This window comes from Colletes latitarsis, unplaced genomic scaffold, assembly GCF_051014445.1.
Source record: "Colletes latitarsis isolate SP2378_abdomen unplaced genomic scaffold, iyColLati1 scaffold0007, whole genome shotgun sequence".
In the NCBI taxonomy this organism is placed as follows: Eukaryota; Metazoa; Arthropoda; class Insecta; order Hymenoptera; family Colletidae; genus Colletes; species Colletes latitarsis.
Window position 1 is genome coordinate 14,312,384 of NW_027488367.1, and position 17,245 is coordinate 14,329,628.

The window sequence follows — 17,245 nt, forward strand, 5'->3', positions numbered from 1 at the left end:
GGGCTTTTTCTGGATTGCATCACGTAGTAATGAAGTACAACACTGAAACAGTCAATTACACCTGGTTTCGATCAATATTTTAGAGAATAATTCTTGTTAGGTCTAGGTTAGGTTTGGGATTTGCTCTCATCAGGCTCATTGTTTCGCATATTTCTCATACTTGATGGCTAGATCCTGGGCTTTTTCTGGATTGCATCACGTAGTAATGAAGTACAACACTGAAACAGTCGATTAAACCTGGTTTCCATCAATATTTTAGAGGACAACGCATGTTAGGTCTAGGTTAGGCCTGGGATTTGCCCTCATCAGTGTCACACTGTCGCAGTTTTAACATACTTGTTGAACGGATACTGGGTTTTTTCTGGTTCGGTTCACGTAGTAATGTGGTACCACACTGAAACATTCAATTAAACCTGGTCTTGATAAATATTTTAGAGGATAACGCATGTTAGGTTTGGGTTAGGTCTAGGATTTGCCCTCATCAGGCTCATACTTTCGCATATTTCTCATACTTCATGGCTAGATCCTGGGCTGTTTCTGGATTGTATCACGTAGTAATGTGGTACCACGCTGAAACAGTCGATTAAACCTGGTTTCGATCAATATTTTAGAGGATAACGCAAGTTAAGTCGGGGATAGGTCTGGGATTTGACCTCATCAGACTCATACTTTCGCATTCTTCACATACTTGTTGAACGGATCCTGGGTTTTTTCTGGTTTTGATCACGTAGTAATGTGGTACCACACTGAAACATTCAATTAAACCTGGTCTTGATAAATATTTTAGAGAATAACGCATGTTAGGTCTGGGTTAGGTCTAGGATTTGCCCTCATCAGGCTCATACCTTCGCATATTTCTCATACTTCATGGCTAGATCCTGGGCTATTTTTGGATTGGATCACGTAGTAATGTGGTACTACACTGAAACAGTCAATTAAACCTGGTTTTGATCAACATTTTAGAGAATAATTCATGTTAGGTCTAGGTTAGGTCAGGGATTTGATCCCATCAGGCTCATTCTTTCGCATATTTCTCATACTTGATGGCTAGATCCTGGGCTTGTTCTGGATTGCATCACGTAGTATTGAAGTACAACACTGAAACAGTCAATTTAACCTGGTTTCGATCGATATTTTAGAGAATAATTCATGTTAGGTCTAGGTTAGGTCTGGGATTTGCTCTCATCAGGCTCATTCTTTCGCATATTTCTCATACTTGATGGCTAGATCCTGGGCTTTTTCTGGATTGCATCAGGTAGTAATGAAGTACAACACTGAAACAGTCAATTAAACCTGGTTTCCATCAATATTCTAGAGGACAACGCATGTTAGGTCTAGGTTAGGCCTGGGATTTGCACTCATCAGGGTCATACTGTCGCAGTTTTAACATACTTGTTGAACGGATCCTGGGTTTTTTCTGGTTTGGTTCACGTAGTAATGTGTTACCACTCTGAAACATTCAGTTAAACCTGGTTTCGATCAATATCTTAGAGGATAACGCATCTTATGTCTGGGTTAGGTCTAAGATTTGCCCTCATCAGGCTCACAGTTTAGCGTTTTTCACATACTTGTTGAACAGATCCTGGGTTTTTTCTGGTTTGGTTCACGTAGTAATGTGTTACCACACTGAAACATTCAATTAAACCTGGTCTTGATAAATATTTTATAGGATAACGCATGTTAGGTCTGGGTCAGGTCTAGGATTTGCCCTCATCAGGCTCATACTTCCGCATATTTCTCATACTTCATGGCTAGATCCTGGGCTGTTTCTGGATTGGATCACGTAGTAATGTGGTACCACGCTGAAACAGTCAATGAAACCTGGTTTCCATCAATATTTTAGAGGGCAACGCAAGTTAGGTATAGGTAAGGCCTGAGATTTTCACTGATCAGACTCATACTTTCGCATTCTTCACGTACTTGTTGAACGGATCCTGGGTTTTTTCTGGTTTTGATCACGTAGTAATGTGGTACCACACTGAAATATTCAATGAAACCTGGTCTGGATGAATATTTTAGAGGATAACGCATCTTATGTCTGGGTTAGGTCTAAGATTTGCCCTCATCAGGCTCACAGTTTAGCGTTTTTCACATACTTGTTGAACAGATCCTGGGTTTTTGCTGGTTTGGTTCACGTAGTAATGTGTTACCACACTGAAACATTCAATTAAACCTGGTCTTGATAAATATTTTATAGGATAACGCATGTTAGGTCTGGGTTAGGTCTAGGATTTGCCCTCATCAGGCTCATTCTTTCGCATATTTCTCATACTTCATGGCTAGATCCTGGGCTGTCTCTGGATAGTATCACGTAGTAATGTGGTACCACACTGAAACAATCAATTAAACATGATCTTGATAAATATTTTAGAGGATAACGCATGTTAGGTCTGGGTTAGGTCTAGGATTTGCTCTCATCAGGCTCATACTTTCGCATATTTCTCATTCATCATGGCTAGATCCTGGGCTGTTTCTGGATTGTATCACGTAGTAATGTGGTACCACGCTGAAACGGTCAATTAAACCTGGTTTCGATCAATATTTTAGAGGATAACGCAAGTTAGGTCTGGGATAGGTCTAGGATTTGCCCTCATCAGGCTCCTACTTTCGCATATTTCTCATACTTCATGGCTAGATCCTGGGCTTTTTCTGGATTGCATCACGTAGTAATGTGGTACCACGCTGAAACAGTCAATGAAACCTGGTTTCCATCAATATTTTAGAGGACAACGCAAGTTTGGTCTAGGTAAGGCCTGAGATTTTCACTGATCAGACTCATACTTTCGCATTCTTCACATACTTGTTGAACGGATCCTGGGTTTTTTCTGGTTTTGATCACGTAGTAATTAGGTACCACAATGAAACATTCAATTAAACCTGGTCTTGATAAAAATTTTACAGAATAACGCATGTTAGGTCTGGGTTAGGTCTAGGATTTGCCCTCATCTGGCTCATACTTTCACATATTTCTCATACTTCATGGCTAGATCCTGGGCTGTTTCTGGATTGTATCACGTAGTAATGTGGTACCACGCTGAAACAGTCGATTAAACCTGGTTTCGATCAATATTTTAGAGGATAACGCAAGTTAAGTCGGGGATAGGTCTGGGATTTGACCTCATCAGACTCATACTTTCGCATTCTTCACATACTTGTTGAACGGATCCTGGGTTTTTTCTGGTTTGGATCACGTAGTAATGTGGGACCACACTGAAACAGTCAATTAAACCTGGTTTCCATCAATATTTTAGAGGACAACGCAAGTTAGGACTAGGTAAGGCCTGAGATTTTCACTGATCAGACTCATACTTTCGCATTCTTCACATACTTGTTGAACGGATCCTGGGTTTTTTCTGGTTTTGGTCACGTAGTAATGTGGTACCACACTGAAACATTCAATTAAACCTGGTCTTGATAAATATTTTAGAGAATAACGCATGTTAGGTCTGGGTTAGGTCTAGGATTTGCCCTCATCAGGCTCATACTTTCGCATATTTCTCATACTTCATGGCTAGATCCTGGGCTATTTCTGGATTGGATCACGTAGTAATGTGGTACCACACTGAAACAGTCAAATAAACCTGGTTTTGATCAATATTTTAGAGAATAATTCATGTTAGGTCTAGGTTAGGTCAATGATATGCTCCCATCAGGCTCATTCTTTCGCATATTTCTCATACTTGATGGCTAGATCCTGGGCTTTTTCTGGATTGCATCACGTAGTAATGAAGTACTACACTGAAACAGTCAATTAAACCTGGTTTTGATCAACATTTTAGAGAATAATTCATGTTAGGTCTAGGTTAGGTCTGGGATTTGCTCTCATCAGGCTCATTCTTTCGCATATTTCTCATACTTGATGGCCAGATCCTGGGCTTTTTCTGGATTGCATCACGTAGTAATGAAGTACAACACTGAAACAGTCAATTAAACCTGGTTTGCATCAATTTTCTAGAGGACAACGCATGTTAGGTCTAGGTTAGGCCTGGGATTTGCCCTCATCAGGGTCATACTGTCGCAGTTTTAACATACTTGTTGAACGGATCCTGGGTTTTTTCTGGTTTGGTTCACGTAGTAATGTGTTACCACACTGAAACATTCAACTAAACCTGGTCTTGATAAATATTTTATAGGATAACGCATGTTAGGTTTGGATTAGGTCTGGGATTTGCCCTCATCAGGCTCATACTTTCGCATATTTCACATACTTCATCGCTAGATCCTGGGCTGTTTCTGGATTGTATCACGTAGTAATGTGGTACCACGCTGAAACAGTCGATTAAACCTGGTTTCGATCAATATTTTAGAGGATAACACAAGTTAAGTCTGGGATAGGTCTGGGATTTGACCTCATCAGACTCATACTTTCGCGTTTTTCACATACTTGTTGAACAGATCCTGGGTTATTTTCTGGTTTGGATCACATAGTAATGTGGTACCACACTGAAACAGTCGATTAAACAAGGTTTCGGTCAATATTTTTGAGGATAACGCATGTTAGATCTAGGTTAGGCCTGGGATTTTCACTCAACGGACTCATACTTTCGCATTCTTCACATACTTGTAGAACGGGTCCTGGGTTTTTTCTGGTTTGGATCACGTAGTAATGTGGGACCACACTGAAACAGTCAATTAAACCTGGTTTCGATCAATATTTTAGAGAATAATTCATGTTATGTCTAGGTTAGGTCTGGGATTTGCTCTCATCAGGCTCATTCTTTCGCATATTTCTCATACTTGATGGCTAGATCCTGGGCTTTTTCTGGATTGCATCAGGTAGTAATGAAGTACAACACTGAAACAGTCAATTAAACCTGGTTTCCATCAATATCTTAGAGGCCAACGCAAGTTAGGTCTGGGATATGTCTGGGATTTGCCCTCATCAGGCTCATACTTTCGCGTTTTTCACATACTTGTTGAACAGATCCTGGGTTTTTTCTGGTTTGGATCCCGTAGTGGTGTGGTACCACGCTGAAACAGTCCATTAAACCTGGTTTGGATCAATATTTTAGAGGATAACGCATGTTAGGTCTAGGTTAGGCCTGGGATTTTCACTCATCAGACTCATACTTTCGCATTCTTCACATACTTGTTGAACGGATCCTGGGTTATTTCTGGTTTGTATCACGTAGTAATGTGGGACCACACTGAAACAGTCAATTAAACCAGGTTTCGATCAATATTTTAGAGATTAATTCATGTTAGGTCTATGTTAGGTCTGGGATTTGCTCTCATCAGGCTCATTCTTTCGCATATTCCTCATACATTTTGAACAGATCCTGGGTTTTTTCCGATTTGGATCACGTAGTAATGTGGGACCACACTGAAACAATCTATTAAACCTGGTCTTGATAAATATTTTAGAGGATAACGCATGTTAGGTCTGGGTTAGGTCTAGGATTTGCCCTCATCAGGCTCATACTTTCGCATATTTCTCATACTTCAAGGCTAGATCCAGGGCTGTTTCTGGATTGTATCACGTAGTAATGTGGTACCACGCTGAAACAGTCAATTAAACCTGGTTTCGATCAATATTTTAGAGGATAACGTAAGTTAGGTCTGGGATAGGTCTAGGATTTGCCCTCATCAGGCTCTTACGTTCGCATATTTCTCATACTTCATGGCTAGATCCTGTGCTATTTCTGCACTGGATCACGTAGTAAAGCGGTACCACACTGAAACATTCAATGAAACCTGGTCTGGATAAATATTTTAGAGGTCAACGCATCTTAGGTCTGGGTTAGGTCTAAGATTTGCCCTCACCAGGCTCACAGTTTAGCGTTTTTCACATACTTGTTGAACAGATCCTGGGTTTTTTCTGCTATGGATCACGAAGTAGTGTGGTACCACACTGAAACAGTCTATTAAACCTGGATTCGCTCAATGTTTTAGAGGATAACGCATGTTAGGTCTAGGTTAGCTCTGGTATTTGATCTCACCAGGCTCATTCTTTCGCATATTTCTCATACTTGATGGCTAGATCCTGGGTTTTTTCTGGTTTGGATCACGTAGTAATGTGGTACCACACTGAAACAGTCGATTAAACCTGGTTACGATCAATATTTTAGAGGAAAACGCAAGTTAAGTCTGGGATTGGTCTGGGATTTGACCTCATCACACTCATACTTTCGCACACTTCACATACTCGTTGAACAGATCCTGGGTTATTTTCTGGTTGGGATCACATAGAGATGTGGCACCACACTGAAACAGTCGATTAAACCAGGTTTCGATCAATATTTTTGAGGATAACGCATGTTAGGTTTAGGTTAGGCCTGGGAATTTCACTCATCAGACTCATACTTTCGCATTCTTCACATACTTGTTGAACGGATCCTGGGTTTTTTCTCGTTTGGATCACGTAGTAATGTGGGACCACACTGAAACAGACAATTAAACCTGGTTTCGATCAATATTTTAGAGAATAATTCATGTTAGGTCTAGGTTAGGTCTGGGATTTGCTCTCATCAGGCTCATTCTTTCGCATATTTCTCATACTTGATGGCTAGATCCTGGGCTTTTTCTGGATTGCATCACGTAGTAATGAAGTACAACACTGAAACAGTCAATTAAACCTGGTTTGCATCAATATTCTAGAGGACAACGCATGTTAGATCTAGGTTAGGCCTGGGATTTTCACTCAACGGACTCATACTTTCGCATTCTTCACATACTTGTAGAACGGATCCTGGGTTTTTTCTGGTTTGGATCACGTAGTAATGTGGGACCACACTGAAACAGTCAATTAAACCTGGTTTCGATCAATATTTTAGAGAATAATTCATGTTAGGTCTAGGTTAGGTCTAGGATTTGCCCTCATCAGGCTCTTACTTTCGCATATTTCTCATACCTCATGGCTAGATCCTGTGCTATTTCTGGACTGGATCACGTAGTAAAGTGGTACCACACTGAAACATTCAATGAAAACTGGTCTCGATAAATATTTTAGAGGTCAACGCATCTTAGGTCTGGGTTAGGTCTAAGATTTGCCCTCACCAGGCTCACAGTTTAGCGTTTTTCACATACTTGTTGAACAGATCCTGGGTTTTTTCTGCTATGGATCACGAAGTAGTGTGGTACCACACTGAAACAGTCTATTAAACCTGGATTCGCTCAATGTTTTAGAGGATAACGCATGTTAGGTCTAGGTTAGCTCTGGTATTTGATCTCATCAGGCTCATTCTTTCGCATATTTCTCATACTTGATGGCTAGATCCTGGGTTTTTTCTGGTTTGGATCACGTAGTAATGTGGTACCACACTGAAACAGTCGATTAAACCTGGTTACGATCAATATTTTAGAGGATAACGCAAGTTAAGTCTGGGATTGGTCTGGGATTTGACCTCATCAGACTCATACTTTCGCACACTTCACATACTCGTTGAACAGATCCTGGGTTATTTTCTGGTTGGGATCACATAGTAATGTGGTACCACACTGAAACAGTCGATTAAACCAGGTTTCGATCAATATTTTTGAGGATAACGCATGTTAGGTCTAGGTTAGGCCTGGGATTTTCACTCATCAGACTCATACTTTCGCATTCTTCACATACTTGTTGAACGGATCCTGGGTTTTTTCTGGTTTGGATCACGTAGTAATGTGGGACCACACTGAAACAGTCAATTAAACCTGGTTTCGATCAATATTTTAGAGAATAATTCATGTTAGGTCTAGGTTAGGTCTGGGATTTGCCCTCATCAGGCACATTCTTTCGCATATTTCTCAAACTTGATGGCTAGATCCTGGGCTTTCTCTGGATTGCATCACGTAGTAATGTGGTACCACACTGAAACTTTCAATTAAACCAGGTCTTGATAAATAGTTTAGAGGCTAACGCAAGTTAGGTCTGGGTTAGGTCTTGGATTTGCCCTCATCAGGCTCATACTTTCGCATATTTCTCATACTTCATGGCTAGATGCTGGGCTTTTTCTGGATTGCATCACGTAGTAAAGTGGTACCACACTGAAACATTCAATGAAACATGGTCTGGATAAATATTTTAGAGGTTAACGCATCTTAGGTCTGGGTTAGGTCTACGATTTGCCCTCATCAGGCTCACAGTTTAGCGTTTTTCACATACTTGTTGAACAGATCCTGGGTTTTTTCTGGTTTGGATCACGAAGTAATGTGGTACCACACTGAAACAGTCCATTAAACCTGGTTTCGCTCAATACTTTAGAGGATAACGCATGTAAGGTCTAGGTTAGGTCTGGGATTTGCTCTCATCAGGCTCATTCTTTCGCATATTTCTCATACTTGATGGCTAGATCCTTGGTTTTTTATGGTTTGGATCACGTAGTAATGTGGTACCACACTGAAACAGTCGATTAAACCTGGTTTCGATCAATATTTTAGAGGATAACGCAAGTTAGGTCTGGGATAGGTCTCGGATTTGACCTCATCAGACTCATACTTTCGCAACACTTCACATACTCCTTGAACAGATCCTGGGTTATTTTCTGGTTTGGATCACATAGTAATGTGGTACCACACTGAAACAGTCGATTAAACCAGGTTTCGATCAATATTTTAGAGGATAACGCATGTTAGGTCTAGGTTAGGCCTGGGATTTTCACTCATCAGACTCATACTTTCGCATTCTTCACATACTTGTTGAACGGATCCTGGGTTTTTTCTGGTTTGGATCACGTAGTAATGTGGTACCACACTGAAACGGTCAATTAAACCTGGTTTCGATCAATATTTTAGAGGATAACGCAAGTTAGGTCTGGGATAGGTCTGGGATTTGCCCTCATCAGACTCATACTTTCGCATTCTTCACATACTTGTTGAACGGATCCTGGGTTTTGTCTGGTTTGGATCACGTAGTAATGTGGTACCACACTGAAACAATCAATTAAACATGATCTTGATAAATATTTTAGAGGATAACGCATGTTAGGTCTGGGTTAGGTCTAGGATTTGCTCTCATCAGGCTCATACTTTCGCATATTTCTCATACTTCATGGATAGATCCTGGGCTGTTTCTGGATTGTATCACGTAGTAATGTGGTACCACGCTGAAACGGTCAATTAAACCTGGTTTCGATCAATATTTTAGAGGATAACGCAAGTTAGGTCTGGGATAGGTCTAGGATTTGCCCTCATCAGGCTCTTACTTTCGCATATTTCTCATACTTCATGGCTAGATCCTGGGCTATTTATGGATTGGATCACGTAGTAAAGTGGTACCACACTGAAACATTCAATGAAACCTGGTCTGGATAAATATTTTAGAGGATAACGCATCTTAGGTCTGGGTTAGGTCTAAGATTTGCCCTCGTCAGGCTTTAAGTTTAGCGTTTTTCACATACTTCTAAAACAGATCCTGGGCTTTCTCTGGTTTGGATCACGAAGTAGTGTGGTACCACACTGAAACAGTCCATTAAACCTGGTTTCGCTCAATATTTTAGAGGATAACGCATGTTAGGTCTAGGTTAGGTCTAGGATTTGCCCTCATCAGGCTCATACTTTCGCATATTTCTCATACTTCATGGCTAGATCCTGGGCAATTTCTGGATTGGATCACGTAGTAATGTGGTACTACACTGAAACAGTCAATTGAACCTGGTTTTGATCAATATTTTAGAGAATAATTCATGTTAGGTCTAGGTTAGGTGAGGGATATGCTCTCATCAAGCTCATTCTTTCGCATAGTTCTCATACATGATGGCTAGATCCTGGGCTGTTTCTGGATTGCATCACGTAGTAATGAAGTACAACACTGAAACGGTCAATTAAACCTGGTTTCGATCAATATTTTAGAGAATAATTCATGTTAGGTCTAGGTTAGGTCTGGGATTTGCTCTCATCAGGCTCATTCTTTCGCATATTTCTCATACTTGATGGCTAGATCCTGGGCTTTTTCTGGATTGCATCACGTAGTAATGAAGTACAACACTGAAACAGTCAGTTAAACCTGGTTTCCATCAATATTCTAGAGGACAACGCATGTTAGGTCTAGGTTAGGCCTGGGATTTGCCCTCATCAGGGTCATACTGTCGCAGTTTTAACATACTTGTTGAACGGATCCTGGGTTTTTTCTGGTTTGGTTCACGTAGTAATGTGGTACCACACTGAAACATTCAATTAAACCTGGTCTTGATAAATATTTTAGATGATAACGCATGTTAGGTTTGGGTTAGGTCTAGGATTTGCCCTCATCTGGCTCATACTTTCGCATATTTCTCATACTTCATGGCTAGATCCTGGGCTGTTTGTGGATTGTATCAGGTAGCAAAGTGGTACCACACTGAAACATTCAATTAAACCTGGTTTTGATCAATATTTTAGAGAATAATTCATGTTAGGTCTAGGTTAGGTCAGTGATTTGCTCCCATCAGGCTCATTCTTTCGCATATTTCTCATACTTCATGGCTAGATCCTGGGCTATTTCTGGATTGGATCACGTAGTAAAGTGGTACCACACTGAAACAGTCAAATAAACCTGGTTTTGATCAATATTTTAGAGAATAATTCATGTTAGGTCTAGGTTAGGTCAGTGATTTGCTCCCAAAAGGCTTATTCTTTCACATATTTCTCATACTTTATGGCTAGATCCTGGGCTTTTTCTGGATTGCATCACGTAGTAATGAGGTTCAACACTGAAACAGTCAATTAAACCTGGTTTCCATCAATATCTTAGAGGACAACGCAAGTTAGGTCTGGGATATGTCTGGGATTTGCCCTCATCAGGCTCATACTTTCGCATATTTCTCATACTTCATGGCTAGATCCTGGGCTGTTTCTGGATTGTATCACGTAGTAATGTGGTACCACGCTGAAACAGTCGATTAAACCTGGTTTCGATCAATATTTTAGAGGATAACACAAGTTAAGTCTGGGATAGGTCTGGAATTTGACCTCATCAGACTCATACTTTCGCGTTTTTCACATACTTGTTGAACAGATCCTGGGTTATTTTCTGGTTTGGATCACATAGTAATGTGGTACCACACTGAAACAGTCGATTAAACCAGGTTTCGATCAATATTTTTGAGGATAACGCATGTTAGGTCTAGGTTAGGCCTGGGATTTTCACTCATCGGACTCATACTTTCGCATTCTTCACATACTTGTTGAACGGATCCTTGGTTTTTTCTGGTTTGGATCACGTAGTAATGTGGGACCACACTGAAACAGTCAATTAAACCTGGTTTCGATCAATATTTTAGAGAATAATTCATGTTAGGTCTAGGTTAGGTCTGGGATTTGCTCTCATCAGGCTTATTCTTTCACATATTTCTCATACTTTATGGCTAGATCCTGGGCTTTTTCTGGATTGCATCACGTAGTAATGAGGTTCAACACTGAAACAGTCAATTAAACCTGGTTTTGATCAATATTTTAGAGGATAACGCATGTTAGGTCTAGGTTAGGTCTGGGATTTGCTCTCATCAGGCTCATTCTTTCGCATATTTCTCATACTTGATGGCTAGATCCTGGGCTTTTTCTGGATTGCATCACGTAGTAATGTAGTACCACACTGAAACAGTCAATGAAACCTGGTTTCCATCAATATTTTAGAGGACAACGCAAGTTAGGTCTAGGTAAGGCCTGAGATTTTCACTGATCAGACTCATACTTTCGCATTCTTCAAATACTTGTTGAACGGATCCTGGGTTTTTTCTGGTTTTGATCACGTAGTAATGTGGTACCACACTGAAACAATCAATTAAACCTGGTCTTGATAAATATTTTAGAGAATAACGCATGTTAGGTCTGGGTTAGGTCTAGGATTTGCCCTCATCAGGCTCTTACTTTCGAATATTTCTCATACTTCATGGCTAGATCCTGGGCTATTTCTGGATTGGATCACGTAGTAATGTGGTACCACACTGAAACAGTCAAATAAACCTGGTTTTGATCAATATTTTAGAGAATAATTCATGTTAGGTCTAGGTTAGGTCAGTGATTTGCTCCCATCAGGCTCATTCTTTCGCATATTTCTCATACTTGATGGCTAGATCCTGGGCTTTTTCTGGATTGCATCACGTAGTAATGAAGTACAACACTGAAACAGTCAATTAAACCTAATTCGATCAATATTTTAGAGAATAATTTATGTTAGGTCTAGGTTAGGTCTGGGATTTGCTCTCATCAGGTTCATTCTTTCGCATATTTCTCATACTTGATGGCTAGATCCTGGGCTTTTTCTGGATTGCATCACGTAGTAATGAAGTACAACACTGAAACAGTCAATTAAACCTGGTTTCCATCAATATTCTAGAGGACAACGCATGTTAGGTCTACGTTAGGCCTGGGATTTGCCCTCATCAGGGTCATACTGTCGCAGTTTTAACATACTTGTTGAACGGATCCTGGGTTTTTTCTGGTTTGGTTCACGTAGTAATGTGTTACCACACTGAAACATTCAATTAAACCTGGTCTTGATAAATATTTTAGAGGATAACGCATGTTAGGTTTGAGTTAGGTCTAGGATTTGCCCTCATCAGGCTCATACTTTCGCATATTTCTCATACTTCATGGCTAGATCCTGGGCTGTTTCTGGATTGTATCACGTAGTAATGTGGTACCACGCTGAAACAGTCAATTAAACCTGGTTTCCATCAATATCTTAGAGGACAACGCAAGTTAGGTCCGGGATATGTCTGGGATTTGCCCTCATCAGGCTCATACTTTCGCATATTTCTCATACTTCATGGCTAGATCCTGGGCTGTTTCTGGATTGTATCACGTAGTAATGTGGTACCACGCTGAAACAGTCGATTAAACCTGGTTTCGATCAATATTTTAGAGGATAACACAAGTTAAGTCTGGGATAGGTCTGGAATTTGACCTCATCAGACTCATACTTTCGCGTTTTTCACATACTTGTGGAACAGATCCTGGGTTATTTTCTGGTTTGGATCACATAGTAATGTGGTACCACACTGAAACAGTCGATTAAACCAGGTTTCGATCAATATTTTTGAGGATAACGCATGTTAGGTCTAGGTTAGGCCTGGGATTTTCACTCATCGGACTCATACTTTCGCATTCTTCACATGCTTGTTGAACGGATCCTTGGTTTTTTCTGGTTTGATTCACGTAGTAATGTGGGACCACACTGAAACAGTCAATTAAACCTGGTTTCGATCAATATTTTAGAGAATAATTCATGTTAGGTCTAGGTTAGGTCTGGGATTTGCTCTCATCAGGCTTATTCTATCACATATTTCTCATACTTTATGGCTAGATCCTGGGCTTTTTCTGGATTGCATCACGTAGTAATGAGGTTCAACACTGAAACAGTCAATTAAACCTGGTTTTGATCAATATTTTAGAGGATAACGCATGTGAGGTCTAGGTTAGGTCTGGGATTTGCTCTCATCAGGCTCATTCTTTCGCATATTTCTCATACTTGATGGCTAGATCCTGGGCTTTTTATGGATTGCATCACGTAGTAATGAAGTACAACACTGAAACAGTCAATTAAACCTAATTCGATCAATATTTTAGAGAATAATTTATGTTAGGTCTAGGTTAGGTCTGGGATTTGCTCTCATCAGGTTCATTCTTTCGCATATTTCTCATACTTGATGGCTAGATCCTGGGCTTTTTCTGGATTGCATCACGTAGTAATGTAGTACCACACTGAAGCAGTCAATGAAACCTGGTTTCCATCAATATTTTAGAGGACAACGCAAGTTAGGTCTAGGTAAGGCCTGAGATTTTCACTGATCAGACTCATACTTTCGCATTCTTCACATACTTGTTGAACGGATCCTGGGTTTTTTCTGGTTTTGATCACGTAGTAATGTGGTACCACACTGAAACATTCAATTAAACCTGGTCTTGATAAATATCTTAGAGAATAACGCATGTTAGGTCTGGGTTAGGTCTAGGATTTGCCCTCATCAGGCTCATACTTTCGCATATTTCTCATACTTCATGGCTAGATCCTGGGCTATTTCTGGATTGGATCACGTAGTAATGTGGTACCACACTGAAACAGTCAAATAAACCTGGTTTTGATCAATATTTTAGAGAATAATTCATGTTAGGTCTAGGTTAGGTCAGGATTTGCCCTCATCAGGCTCATACTTTCGCATATTTCTCATACTTCATGGCTAGATCCTGGGCTATTTCTGGATTGGATCACGTAGTAATGTGGTACCACACTGAAACAGTCAAATAAACCTGGTTTTGATCAATATTTTAGAGAATAATTCATGTTAGGTCTAGGTTAGGTCAGTGATTTGCTCCCATCAGGCTCATTCTTTCGCATATTTCTCATACTTGATGGCTAGATCCTGGGCATTTTCTGGATTGCATCACGTAGTAATGAAGTACAACACTGAAACAGTCAATTAAACCTAATTCGATCAATATTTTAGAGAATAATTTATGTTAGGTCTAGGTTAGGTCTGGGATTTGCTCTCATCAGGTTCATTCTTTCGCATATTTCTCATACTTGATGGCTAGATCCTGGGCTATTTCTGGATTGCATCACGTAGTAATGAAGTACAACACTGAAACAGTCAATTAAACCTGGTTTCCATCAATATTCTAGAGGACAACGCATGTTAGGTCTACGTTAGGTCTGGGATTTGCCCTCATCAGGGTCATACTGTCGCAGTTTTAACATACTTGTTGAACGGATCCTGGGTTTTTTCTGGTTTGGTTCACGTAGTAATGTGTTACCACACTGAAACATTCAATTAAACCTGGTCTTGATAAATATTTTAGAGGATAACGCATGTTAGGTTTGAGTTAGGTCTAGGATTTGCCCTCATCAGGCTCATACTTTCGCATATTTCTCATACTTCATGGCTAGATCCTGGGCTGTTTCTGGGTTGTATCACGTAGTAATGTGGTACCACGCTGAAACAGTCGATTAAACCTGGTTTCGATCAATATTTTAGAGGATAACACAAGTTAAGTCTGGGATAGGTCTGGAATTTGACCTCATCAGACTCATACTTTCGCGTTTTTCACATACTTGTTGAACAGATCCTGGGTTATTTTCTGGTTTGGATCACATAGTAATGTGGTACCACACTGAAACAGTCGATTAAACCAGGTTTCGATCAATATTTTTGAGGATAACGCATGTTAGGTCTAGGTTAGGCCTGGGATTTTCACTCATCGGACTCATACTTTCGCATTCTTCACATACTTTATGGCTAGATCCTGGGCTTTTTCTGGATTGCATCACGTAGTAATGAGGTTCAACACTGAAACAGTCAATTAAACCTGGTTTCCATCAATATCTTAGAGCACAACGCAAGTTAGGTCTGGGAAATGTCTGGGATTTGCCCTCATCAGGCTCATACTTTCGCGTTTTTCACATACTTGTTGAAGAGATCCTGGGTTTTTTCTGGTTTGGATCACGTAGTAGTGTGGTACCACGCTGAAACAGTCCATTAAACCTGGTTTGGATCAATATTTTAGAGGATAACGCATGTTAGGTCTAGGTTAAGCCTGGGATTTTCACTCATCAGACTCATACTTTCGCATTCTTCACATACTTGTTGAACGGATCCTGGGTTATTTCTGGTTTGGATCACGTAGTAATGTGGGACCACACTGAAACAATCAATTAAACCTGGTCTTGATAAATATTTTAGAGGATAACGCATGCTAGGTCTGTGTTAGGATTAGGATTTGCCCTCATCAGGCTCATACTTTCGCATATTTCTCATACTTCAAGGCTAGATCCTGGGCTGTTTCTGGATTGTATCACGTAGTAATGTGGTACCACGCTGAAACAGTCAATTAAACCAGGTTTCGATGAATATTTTAGAGAATATCGCAAGTTAGGTCTGGGATAGGTCTAGGATTTGCCCTCGTCAGGCTCACAGTTTAGCGTTTTTCACATAATTGTTGAACAGATCCTGGGTTTTTTCTGGTTTGGATCACGAAGTAGTGTGGTACCACACTGAAACAGTCCATTAAACCTGGTTTCGCTCAATATTTTAGAGGATAACGCATGTAAGGTCTAGGTTAGGTCTGGGATTTGCTCTCATCAGGTTCATTCTTTCGCATATTTCTCATACTTGAAGGCTAGATCCTGGGTTTTTTCTGGTTTGGATCACGTAGTAATCTGGTACCACACTGAAACAGTCGATTAAACCTGGTTTCGATCAATATTTTAGAGGATAACACAAGTTAAGTCTGGGATTGGTCTGGGATTTGACCTCATCAGACTCATACTTTCGCACACTTCTCATACTCGTTGAACAGATCCTGGGTTATTTTCTGGTTGGGATCACATAGTAATGTGGGACCACACTGAAACATTCATTGAAACCTGGTCTGGATAAATATTTTAGAGGATAACGCATGTTAGGTCTAGGTTAGGCCTGGGATTTTCACTCACCAGACTCATACTTTCGCATTCTTCACATACTTGTTGAACGGATCCTGGGTTATTTCTGGTTTGGATCACGAAGTAGTGTGGTACCACACTGAAACAGTCCATTAAACCTGGTTTCGCTCAATATTTTAGAGGATAACGCATGTAAGGTCTAGGTTAGGTCTGGGATTTGCTCTCATCAGGCTCATTCTTTCGCATATTTCTCATACTTCATGGCTAGATCCTGGGCTTTTTCTGGATTGCATCACGTAGTAATGAAGTACAACACTGAAACAGTCAACTAAACCTGGTTTCGATCAATATTTTAGAGAATAATTCATGTTAGGTCTAGGTTAGGTCTGGGATTTGCTCTCATCAGGCTCATTCTTTCGCATATTTCTCATACTTGATGGCTAGATCCTGGTCTTTTTCTGGATTGCATCACGTAGTAATGAAGAACAACACTGAAACAGTCAATTAAACCTGGTTTCGATCAATATTTTAGAGAATAATTCTTGTTAGGTTTGGGTTAGGTCTAGGATTTGCCCTCATCAGGCTCATACTTTCGCATATTTCTCATACTTCATGGCTAGATCCTGGGCTGTTTCTGGATTGTATCACGTAGTAATGTGGTACCACGCTGAAACAGTCGATTAAACCTGGTTTCGATCAATATTTTAGAGGATAACGCAAGTTATGTCTGGGATAGGTCTGGGATTTGACCTCATCAGACTCATACTTTCGCATTCTTCACATACTTGTTGAACGGATCCTGGGTTTTTTCTGGTGTGGATCACGTAGTAATGTGGGACCACACTGAAACAGTCGACTAAACCTGGTTTCGATCAATATTTTAGAGGATAACACATGTTATGTCTAGGTTAGGCCTGGGATTTTCCCTCATCTGACTCATACTTTCGCACACTTGACATACTCGTTGAT